The sequence below is a fragment of the Zalophus californianus genome, chromosome 15 (genome assembly GCF_009762305.2).
Source record: "Zalophus californianus isolate mZalCal1 chromosome 15, mZalCal1.pri.v2, whole genome shotgun sequence".
Classification (NCBI taxonomy): Eukaryota; Metazoa; Chordata; class Mammalia; order Carnivora; family Otariidae; genus Zalophus; species Zalophus californianus.
This window is the reverse complement of record NC_045609.1, coordinates 68,457,234-68,469,872: the sequence shown is the minus strand read 5'-3', so window position 1 is coordinate 68,469,872 and position 12,639 is coordinate 68,457,234. Positions and strand designations below refer to the sequence as shown.

At 36.7% G+C, this 12,639-nt stretch overlaps 1 protein-coding gene across 4 annotated transcripts in view; it reads right to left on the bottom strand.

Moving 5' to 3' along the window:
• ADD3 (adducin 3) overlaps positions 1-12,639 on the bottom strand; it is a 127,857-nt gene that overhangs the window by 91,828 nt on the left and 23,390 nt on the right. The gene's annotated exons all lie outside the window — the stretch shown is intronic.

The following is a 12,639-nucleotide window of genomic DNA, read 5'->3' as shown; positions in this document are numbered from 1 at the left end:
GGTCTTTGATTCAGCCTATCTACCTGCTCACCTTAAACAGAGTATTAATTTTGAGCTCATTCTATACAGAAACTTGCCTAAAGATATTAAACTTAATTCATCTGCACTTCAGGATCTTTCTTGTTCACAGAGATTAAGAGAGAAGCAAGTTATGAATCCAGGAACTTTTCAAAATAGAAATAAAAAGTATAATATAATGAAGTTACTGTCACTGCTCTTTATTATTTATAAAATGTATGAAGTATTTGCACTATGTTACACAATGTTTGTACTATCTACATTTTAATGTAGCACATGCAAATTTTAAATAGAAAAATTAATTTATTTTTAACTATACTTCAAGAACACGGCTGCTGCTATGAATTCCCCAGAAACGGGCTCATCTGATTAGTACAACTGATCTGCCAGCTGGATGCATCCCAAGTAAATTTCAAACTGGCATTTGGCAAAATATCCCTGTACCCAGCAATTTACACAGAACATAAAGATGCATTCTAGAATTGCCCTGAGAACCAAGCAATTGTATGGTAACATGAATATATTCAACTTACCCTCTTTATGCTAAATTTGCTAGCTGAGCAGTTTAAATGATACTTCAAATTCTGTGCCTCAATTCTGCTTACATTTATTCTGTATTAGTTTGTTGGCATCTAACACTGGATTAGGAAAGACTGCCATCTGGTAGTTATGGCAACCTTTTACTAACTTGGTCGGAAGTTGAAGACCGTGAGCCTCAAAGAAATGCAAACTAGGCTTATTACTATGAATATATCAATATCTTTTTTTAAAAATAGTCATTCAGTAGGGCTTTTCATTTTAGAGAAACACCGTGGGTGCTTGCACGCTCACACATTATATAATCAACCTACAAAGGTCTAGTTTTAAAAGGGGTTAAAGGGATGACTAAATAAGCAATTAGGTCCACACTCCCTTTACCCACAAGGCTGCCACTGTCCCTTTGATAAAGCCTAGGGATGAGAGCCAAATTAGCCCTATTTAAATTGGCAATTTAACTCTAACTTCCCTTAGTCACATGGGGGTACATATTTTTTCCTCTGAAAGAAGTTTCAGGTGAGCAATACTTCAGATAAAGTAAATAACAGTATAAAAACAGTAACAACATGTACAGAGCATATGAGCACACAGTAAAGGTTTTCCAATTCATCATGATCTTTTTATACCATGAAGGAAAGCCAGAGAGGTAGAACGACAATGATTATCTTCTATAATTTCCTAAGGTTACCCAGTTATGGTAATGGTAGAGCAGGGAAAATTTAATCCACACTATCTAGTTAGAAATTTTATTTTCTTCCTACTATATCAGTTTCTTTCCTGAAATCGTATTTTACAGCTTACATAGCTTTTAGTATTATAAATACGTGTGTGTGTGTGTGTGTGTGTGTATAAAAAGGCTTTGAATCTGAACTTGTCCAAAACTTCCCTGCAGCCCACCTCATCTAGTTTTACTCCTTGAACTTTTGTTTTTCCTTTGCTCCCCTTATCTTCCCAAAGTCACCAACACTTGCTTGAGCCTGAATTAAAGCAGCAGCGTGTAAATGCAGAATCCAGCCATCCAGCGTACTTACAAACTGTGATTACATCTACTCCAATTTACAGACTAGCGTGCCAACACATGGACTATTTCCCCATGCTCTCATTCTAAATGCAACAATATCAAGGACATAGCCATTAAGAGATAACCTAGGATTATTAAAGACTTATCCAGCTCAATATGCTTATTCTATCCCATTATTTTACTTCAACCCTCTTTGTCTATAAAAAGCCCCTTCCTTATCTGGTCGGTCTTTGAAGTCTCAGATTTGATATTCCTGACATTTAGAGAAGGAGACTCTTCTATCTCTTCCTGAAGACATCTGAAGCATTCTTTGCTGACTGATTTTCAAGATGGGAGAGATGTTCTTTCACACAAGGCTTTTAGATTATTGATCCTGCTCAACAGGCTGTCACTAAGGTGAAGTCTCTTGATTAATGTTTGAGCCACTTGCTAGGTACTAGCAGGGGAAAAGGGTGGCCTGGCCAGAATGGAAGCACTCAAGTTGTTCACCAAGAAAAAAAAGGATCAGCTAACACCATTTGGCAAGAGACCCCTTTAAATACAGCATTCTACTTCATGCTAAAGGACACACATAGTTAATGGAAAACACAACGAGAGCATAATACAGCAAAAGAACAATGGCTCTAGAATCAGACATGGGTTGGAATCTTGATTCTGCTACGTGCTAGCTGACGCAGGGCAAAGTTAAAATGTATCTAAATCTCTTCATTTTAATTAATATCAATTGGAAGAACTGATGTGAGGATTCAAGATTTTATGTAAAGTACCTGGTCCAGTATCTAGTATATGGCAGGTACCCAATAAACAGTAGCAATTAAATAATTGTTTTTAAATCACCTGTCTTCAAGAAGAAGCTAGTCAGGAGTCAGTAATCACTAGAGGTAGTAGGCAGAGTAACTTAAAAAAATATATCTCATAGATTGGGAATTAGAGGATAGGTAGTGGCTGCTTGTAGGCAATAGTTCTCAAAACAGCACTGTAATATAAAGTGGCTCAGCTAAGTCAGCTGGAATACCTATAGCGAAGGCTTTCTGAGGGAGCATTTCCCTGAACCTCTAACAAGCTCCTAACAGTAAGAATACAACATAAATTCTCTTTTTTAAAAAGATTTTTATTTATTTATCAGAGAGAGAGACAGAGACAGAGGCAGGCAGAGGGAGAAGCAGGCTTCCCGCAGAGCAGGGAGCCCGACGCGGGGCTCGATCCCAGGACCCCGGAACCATGACCCGAGCCGAAGGCAGACACGTAACGACTGAGCCACCCAGGCGCCCCTCTCTTAACTTTTTAAAAGTATTTTCCAGTAGAAACATAATGTAAGTCAGAGCTGTTTTTAAATTTTCTAGTAGCCACATTAAAAAAAATAACAGGTGAAATTTTAATATAGTTCATTTAACCTAATATCAAAATATCATTTCAACATAAATGTTAAAAATTGACTTATTTTACATTCTTTTTCCTTGTAGTAAATCTTAGAAATTTAGTATATATTTTACACTTAACATCTCAATTAAGTCCAGCTACATTTCAAATGGCCAATAGCCACATGTAGCTAGTAGATACCATATTGAACAGTGGGGCTCTACAATCCTTGCATCAAGCCTGGGCCGCGTCCAAAGAATCTGCCCTAATACTTGTTGCTCTACTATTCTACTAGGGACCCTAAAAGTCTTGTTAGAAGATCTCATTTTTAAAATGTAAACATCAGCTGACATTTCAACAGGGATTATGTGACACAGTTAGCCACCTGGGAAGTAAAGAAGAAGGAAAACTAAAAGGGGGGGGGGGTGCTCCGTGAAGAGAATCTTAAGGAAACCAAAGACATGTTTTGCATAGATCACAGGTTAGCTCAGACCCATGCCACTTAAAATCATCTCATAAATCCTTTCTAGGTTGTCAAACCCCAGATTACTATAATAAGATACCTGTGTATCAAAAGCTGGCACAGTCAGCTTTGACAAACATATACACAGTATATAACTAGTAACAGCTGTTGGGAGCTGTAAGACATTGGTAGAGGAATGCCAATCACATCAATCAACACCACTTCTTGACTGCCCATTAGTAGAGTGTATTCCAATCAGGTCAGCACCTTTAAAATTCCACAAACCTGAAAGAATTTTTAGTAAATAAGACCTCTGTAAGGGGTCATTAGAACAATGTAAAAGTCTGAACAATTTTTTAAAGCTGATAAATATCCCTTCTTCCTGAGGTATTGTGATAATTCATGCATTTGGACAATTATGCCTTCAGTTAGGTTTGTTTGAAGTTCAACTGTAACTGTAAACAACTTTCAATCAGGTAAGAAAAGTCTGTGTCATATGGTTTGCTTTTTTGCAATTCAAAAAGTACTTTCAAAATATGTAATGTAAAGTGCAACCAGATGCTGTTGGCAAAGAACTGGATTTCCAAATGTGACCGATTTCCAAGAACATTACCACAGATGTGGCCTACACATTGGGTGAGTATAAAGCTTTGAAGAGTTCATATCTAACCTAATCATCTATTTAGAACTCTCCATGCTTTCCCACATTTCAGTGATGGTTCAAATTTTCAAATAGAGTAAATTTCTCAAAAATGCAGAGCAAATCATAAATACATGTATGATTTAAAAACTGCCTCCTCCTAAATAGACTCAAAACACACCATACAGCTGATATATCATAAAAAGCCCCCATTCTATCGAAAAAATACGAATTGATGTTAATACCTGAACAAGAACAATAGATCACTTGCATTATTATATAAAGCTTAGTCAGTGAGTGGCAGTTTTCTTCCATTTAGAAAAGTTTTCCTGGGGTGCCTGGGTGGCTCAGTCCTTAAGCATCTGCCTTCAGCTCAGGTCATGATCCCAGGGTCCTGAAATGGAGCCCCGCATCAGGCTCCTTGCTCAGCGGGAAGCCTGCTTCTCCCTCTCCCACTCCCCCTGCTTGTGTTCCCTCTCTCGCTCTCTGTCAAATAAATAAATAAAATCTTAAAAAAAAAAAAGTTTTCCTCAGTTCCTGTTACTACAAAAATTTACATCACTAACTTGTTACTCTGTAGACTAGCTTTCAAAGTAGATGCAAAACACATTTGAATTCGAAAACTGCAATAACCCCTGTAGCATTTGTATCATATCTAAGATAAAAAGAAGTATCTTTAATGATTGAGATTTTTCTCTTAAATAGCTGAAATTTAGAAACATGTACAGATGCTATGTTAACTGATTCACAGGATAAGTATACGGAAATAAAATTAAATGGCAAAATTCATTTCTTAGTCTTTAAACATGCAGAGGATGAACTATTTCACATCATTACTCTCTGAAACTTTCAGATAAGGGTCCTGAATTAAAATCTCAATTAATCACAAAGCTTAGTGTTTTGGACAAACATTGAACTGTAGTTAATTTAGTAAACTGGCTGGGTTTCTTTAATATATTACCAACATTCATTTTAGGCATTCCTCCTTCCTCTTCCTTTTCTCACAAACAGGGACTTGGGAATGGTAGATGTAAGTAAGCAACAATCATTTATTCAAAACAAATTTACTGAGCACCTTATCTGTACCAGAACACACATGACATATTTTACATGTCATCTTATTTAATCCTCAAAGCAACCTAAGAGATGGGTATTTTTACCCCATTTCTACATACGAATAAAGAAGGTTCAGAGAAGTATCTTGCTCAAGGCCAGCAGGATTTTAAGTCAGATCTGTCTTATTTGTACTACCTACCCAACGCTAACTCTTCCCTTTCTATTCCAGCTTGCCTCACTTAAGCTCAACCAACTGAACCTGCCCTCTAAAGTTCTCATTCAATAATATTTGCATTTCTTTAGCAGTACTAGTTTTTGGTTATCAATTATAAAGGGGAAAAATGGATAAAACCGAGGACCAAGAATGACTTGTCTCAGAAGTGTTCTATTTTCCATTAAATTATAGAAGAGTATACATAGAGATGGCTACAGTCCCCCAAATAGACTTCTACTGGAAGAATCCTCAACACTAATGTGGGACAAAAGAACGACATTCTAGTGCTATGTTGCCCAATTTGGTAGCCACCAATTACATGTTAATTACTGCATACTTGCAATGTGGCTAGTCTGAATTGAGATGTGCCATAGTGTAAAATACACACAAAATGTACAAAAAAAGAGCAAAATATTTCATTAGCTTTTTATATTGATTACATGTTGACAGTATTTTAAATATATTGAATAAAATAAAATTTTAATAAAGTATAAAAATATATTCCAAAAATTTCATTTTATTCTTTTAATAACGACTTGAAAATTTAAAATTCTATATGTATTTGGGGGAGAGGACAGCAGTATTCTAAGGCCTTCCTATGAGACTTCAAATCAGACTACGCAGATAGTTTGTACATAAGGCATCCTCCTGCGCAAACACCACCCCTGAACAGAAGGCCCAAATCCTTACAATTAAACCTCTTTTAAAAAAAGATAGTGAGCTATCAAAAGAAAAACACTCTGAGAAAATTCACGTAATTATTCTGATCAGAAATGGCAAATAAATGTTAATTTTTTTTTTAAGATTTTTATTTATTTACTGAGAGAGAGAGAGAATGGTAGAGAGAGAGCATGAGAGGAAGGAAGGTCAGAGGGAGAAGCAGACTCCCTGCCGAGCAGGGAGCCCGATGCGGGACTCGATCCTGGGACTCCAGGATCATGACCTGAGCCGAAGGCAGTTGCTTAACCAACTGAGCCACCCAGGCACCCAAATAAATATTAATTCTTACAGTAATAAGCCAAATATACATAGCCTTCTCCCCCATACACACTCTCCAAAATCTTAAAAGCGGTCTTTCCAACCTTTGGTTTCACATATTTTCATGAACATATTTATCTTTATTGCTCAAGAATTGGGCAAGATACTATTAGGGCCTTTATTCCAAATATTGATTCTAAGTGTACTAGACCACAGAAGATCTAAAAGTCAATGTACACTGACTTTAGGACTCACCTAGAAGTTACCACTTCCAATATATCCCTGAAATCCATTTGTATTCTTAATCATTTGATCTTCTTTCATTAGAGGACCCAAGGAATTTCAGGTATTGAAGTTTCTATTAATCAATGTTTTATTCCCTATAGACTAAAATCTCAGGAAGAAGTACCAATAGAAACTTTTTAAAAATCAATCATTAACTTAAATATTACATGGTTTTTATAAAAGAACTGATTTACAAGGTTTTAAATACAAATATTGCCACCATTTACTAAGTGAGACAACATGGATGGACCCAGAGGGTATTATGCTAAGTGAAATAAGTCAGACTGAGAAAGTCAAAAACCATTATGATTCCACTGGTAAGTGGAATCTAAAAACAAACAAAAACCCACAATTTTGTCACCATGAAACAGCTAGTACTCAGTTTAAAATCAACTTATGAAAACACTGAATTCAAAGTTCTCCAATACGTACCCTGACCTTGTACCTCTTCCTATTAAAATCCATTTAAAAATAGATTGAAAGACATCTTATATACTAACAGTGAAATCAAAAGCAATTATATTTTTAGACCCCAGCCATAATAATGAATCCTTTTAGTTCCTCAGAGAATTATTGAAGGTCTTATTTTGAAAAAAATCAGGCTATCTTGCAAATTACTTTCTAAAACTGTCATGAAACCAAATGTTATAGCAAAACATGGGGAAACAAATCTGACAAATTCCAAAGTCCTTGGTATGATGCAACATTGATAAGATGCATTCTTAAATGCTAAAAATCTTGATGAGTTTATCACAAAATTAGATTAAAACACTAACATTTCCGATATGACAGATTTCTTCCTTCACTATGTTGTATATTGGGGTTTATTAGTATTTCAAATCCACTTGTTTAGGACTTAAGTGAGGTTGTTTTGATCTAAGGGTGAATCTGTTTATATTGAGGAATCTGCATTGGGATGTTGTCATCAACATCTGTTGTTGATAAGCACTTCCTAGCTCAACTGTTGACGGGCACTGCTGGGGACTTATGGATAAGATCATATGGAAGAACAGCTATGACGTAATGGACATTTAAACTTTAAATACCAAGAATTTGTGAGGACTTACCAGGAATGTTTGGTGTGGGCAAGGCTACTCTTTGCTGATCTAAATAGCTCTCTGAAGATCTCGAAACACTTATTCCTGCTGTGGCCAGGCTACTATGTGGTCAACAGTGGTGTTAAACCATGCAGCAGTCTCAGGAAGAGAAGGGAGATCTGTCTGGCCTTGGCAAGGTTACTCCTCATAGCCAGTGGTGTGAATCGGGTTATGGTCCATGGAGTAATAACCTTCAGAACCCACTTTGCTGCCAATACTGGTGCCATCACCCACTAGCCACATGCCCCAGAAGTGAGGAACTAAGCCAGCAGCAGATACCCAAGTTTTTGTTTGGAAGGATCGACTGTACCAAGAACCAACTCATAGAAAGATACATCTCAACTAAATTTGGACTCTATATCTTTTGTTCCCCCTTTGCCTGGAATAATGTAATTGATCTATCATTGGTTTTGGAGTAGGTTATTTCTTTATTGGCTAATTAAGAGACATTATCCTGTATGCTATTGGCTTGTGAAATATTATAAATTATAATTCCTGCAGTGAATCTATGTTAAATTATTAGCAAAGATAATCTTAGTCTCTGAGCATAATTTGCCTCAAACAAAACACTGTACCTTATGTAATGGCCCACTCAGTTGAAAATAATGGAAAATTGGGGCCATAAATCCTATAATCTATTTCACTCAAATGACCTAAAACTTTCCCTTTTCTTTGGAGTGTGGAACTGCTTCTCATTTAAATATTTCTTTTCCAAAGAAAAAAAAAGTCAAGGCAGCTAAATACATCTAGTTTGAATTTTCAATATAATGTTCCTAAACCTGTCAGAAACATTTACCATGTGCATGACTGGCTTCAGTGGTAAGCATACTAAAACTGGAACAATATACAGAAGATCAGCCTAGTTTTTGTCAAAATAACAAGAAAGTACATGACACATTCCAGAGCTTTTTTTAAATTTCAAAAAACTTTTCCTAATTCAATGAAAAACTTAAAAAACAAAACAAAGACAGGTACCAACTATTTCTTGAAAAGCAGCTTCAAATCACTGAGAGATGGTGAGGTCTCTCATCCTGTCTAAACCCTGCTCTAGGGAAGACCAAGTGAAATTCTGGTGAACTCCCTTACTCCAGAATTGCATGAATGGGTTAAGATTGCTGGTAAAGTCATAAAGTAGAAAAGGCACTGGACTGAAAGTCACAAACACAGTTGTGAGTCCAGATCAGCCACAAGTAACATTATCTTGAACATGCCACTTTGCTCAACCAGACCGGTCCTTCATCCATAAAATAAGGTAGGGGTTTTCAAAATCCTATGCATCTAGATTTCATCCCCCACTTTACTCCAAATGCCTCTCCAAACTTTAAAATTTACAGAGAATTCTGGAAAATTTCCAATCATTAATGGAAAGTCTAAATGATTCACACAAAGGCAGAAATTCAGCATCCAAAGAGATTTGCAAACCTGGGGATCTCCTACTTCTATTAGTGGGGAAACTTCCTTTTCATTGGGTCACGAAAGCAGAGGTCAGCTAGCACCACTTTACAGATTTCCACCATAATTATCAAACTCCCTTTCCAACCCACCAACACAGAATTTGCACAGCTGAGGGGTATAATGAGGCTACAGTTCTTCACTTTAAAATATGAAGCAGGGGTGCCTGAGTGGTTCAGTTGATTAAGTTTCCGGATCAGGTCTGATCTCAGGGTCTTGGGATCCCAGGATTGAGCCCTGCGTCTGCTTGGTATTCTTTCTCTCCCTCTGCACACCCACCTCCTCCCCCCCCCCACCTCACCACGCGCTCTCTCACACGCACTCTCTCAAATTTTTAATATATGAATTAAAGGCTATAGGTTCTGTGCCCCTTGTCTCAACTCCATGGGCTTGAATGCCAATCATAACCTTTCCTGCATGATACAGATTTGCGTAGAGTTTCAAACTACAATCTTGATTAGGTATAAAAATAATAGATTTTGTATCAACTGAAACCTTGATCTTAAAACAATTTTTTTGATCTAAGAATATAGGAGGGGGTGGGGAATTATTGTTTAATGGGTACAGAGTTTTAGAGATGGAAGGTGGTGGTAGTTATACAATATTACCACTGAACTACACCTTTAAAAAATGGCTAAGATGGTAAATTCTATGTTGGACACCCACAATAAAAAATATTGGCAGACAGCAGACACCCAGGACTCCAAGACGTATCAGTTCTGCCAATGAAGATGAAACTCCTAGATGTTCAAATAGGGAAGCTGGTAAGCTGGATACAGGATTTTGTCCCTAAAGGCACTTGTTGGAGAGTTTCAGAGAGGTTACTACCAATATTACAAATATGTCAATGTGAAGAAAGGAAGCACTGCTGGGCTTTCTATGGTGCTGGCAGCTTATGTGCTGTTCAACTAGTCTTTCTTTTTATTTAATTTTTTTTAAGATTTTTTATTTATTTGGGAAAGAGAAAATGAGAGACAGAGAGCATGAGAGGGAGTGTCAGAGGGAGAAGCAGACTCCCTGCTGAGCAGGGAGCCGGATGTGGGATTCAATCCCGGGACTTCAGGATCATGACCTGAGCTGAAGGCAGTTGCTTAACCAACTGAGCCACCCAGGCGCCCTCAACTACTGTCTTTCTTACAAGGAATTCAAACAAGCGTGGCTAAGCCAGTTCCACCGAAGAGGGTACAGTGTGGAGGGTGGCCTGGCACCCCTTCTTGAGGAACTAGATAATTGCTGAAGCCTTTCATATCCTAATTGAGAATTAACACCCAATAAAAGATGACTGGTACAAAAATAAATATATTGGACATTTTAAAAAAGAACCCCCCCAGATATAAGACTATTATTTATAGTATTTGCATAGGAATGACATTATATTAAATTCAAAACAAGAAAAGAAACCAAGTCTAGTAACTGTAAGTTTAGAGTCAGGCAATCCCAAGGCTTAGGAGAAAATCTTATGACTTAGTGGGTGGCCAAAGGCAAGAGTCAATAAAATAATGCCAAGTACCAAAAATAAAAAGTTTTAGAAGAGGTACAGTTACAGCTGGCCTAATGGGGCAGATGCACGATGGTAAAGGCTGACCATTCCTGACCCCTTCTTTGCCCTCCCTCCTAGAGAATGTTTTTCTATGGGAACACTTCTCAAACAGAATTTGCTTTGTTAGCATGTATATTTTCATAAAGTTATCTGTCATTGCCTAGGATGAGACAGGAGTGACAGATGATTACAATTTCCACCTCCCATTCTTCATACCTCTGCTGTAAGTGGAGAGGAAGCTAGAAAAGGACACTCTTAAAAAAAAAAAAAAAAAAAAAAGAGTGGATCTGGAAACAACACCTAGAACAGGGCTAGCTTTCTCCAGGTTGTTCTCAGCCTAAGGCTCTATTTCTTATGCAGCAATTCATCCACCAGGTATAGGCAGACAAAGTCTTGATTCAGGAATTTAAAAATAAACAATGAAAAATATCTCTGGAAGAATATACACGAAAGGAGGTAGACCTGAGTGGTTTGGGGTGGAGTGACAATTTTCTTCTCACTGTATACTCTTTTGTGCCTTTTGCATTTTGTTCCATGTCCTTAAGTTTCCTACTCAAAAATTAATTTCAAATATTTAAAAATGACAATTTTATAAAAATATGCCTCACAATAAGTTTACCTTATAAATCAAGTAAATAAATTCTTGCTTTTAAATAAATCTGTGAGGGCTTTTTACTCTTCTGTCAAACCTGTCATAGTATTTTAGGTCAATGAATTATTTTTAAGAATTGCTTTTGAATAAGCTATTCTAATGCTTTAAAATTTTAGGCATGAAAGTTTTATCTTGTAATATTTTAGAAGTTAGTTCTGTCAAATTTTGTATTTTCTTCCATCCATTTATAAAATAACTATGTCCTACTATAATATCCTCTTTGTTACATGTCTTACTAGAGGGAGCTACAAACCCACAAACAAAAATAGCCAATCATGCCTTCTAATAAATTGGAAACATTAGAGGAGACAAATCTTACGTTCCTGGTTTCATTATGCAAATACGCAAAACCTTACTGGATTGGATCCTTTACTAAATTTACACCAAAAAAAAAAAAAAAAAAGTATTCTGAATGTGCTTGACATTTCTAATTGTTTCTTTACAGGTGCTCACCATATGTTTACTTTGAAGTTCCAAGATAAACCACTAAATATAAGGGGAAACCTCAAGATGGCACAATGTCCTGTAATGATAGCATGCAATACTTAATACTGAAATGCCCTCTATCTTCAATTCTTTATTATTCCACTACACAAAAGTTTAAAATACAAAACACAGCATAGGGAGGGAGTTTCATTTGGAAACAAAGACTATTACACCAAAATGAGGCCTATTCAACCATTTCCAAAGACACAAATGAAAACAAATCCAAAGACTGAATTGGGTAATAACTGACAAGTTATAAAAAATTAAGGAAAATTAAGAAATAGTCGCATTTCTGAAGTCTTTTATGTATGGTAAGGAAAAGATACCTTCAAGAATCTGCCTCCTTTCCAGCAGTATAGGTGCATCTCCCCTCTGTCATAAATCAGAGAATTGGAAATGGAGTAAAATACATTTAAATTTCTACCCATGGTGATGGAATGTTCCTTCAACCTCTGCATTATTCAGCAAGTTGTACGTATTTTTGCCTCCAAAAGGTCCCATTCCTCCCCTTCTCATCTCAAAGCCACTGCCTTACTTCATTTGCTTATCTCTAAATGCCTAACTTGTCTCTTTGCCAATACTTCCTCCATGACAACATTCTTCACACCACCAATCTCAGACACAACTGATTATGCCTCTCATCAGCTAAAATAAGTGCCCCGGAATAATATCTAAGTTTCTTAAAATAGTACCCAAGGCCTTCATGATCTAGTGCTCTCAACCTTACTCTCCTGTGTCCTCTTCCACCACATTTATCCTGTAGACTGCCTTTCTATCCTCTTGGTCTATAATTCACTCTCTTCCAACATTTGAGATCCTCTAAAACTCAATTTAAATGTCA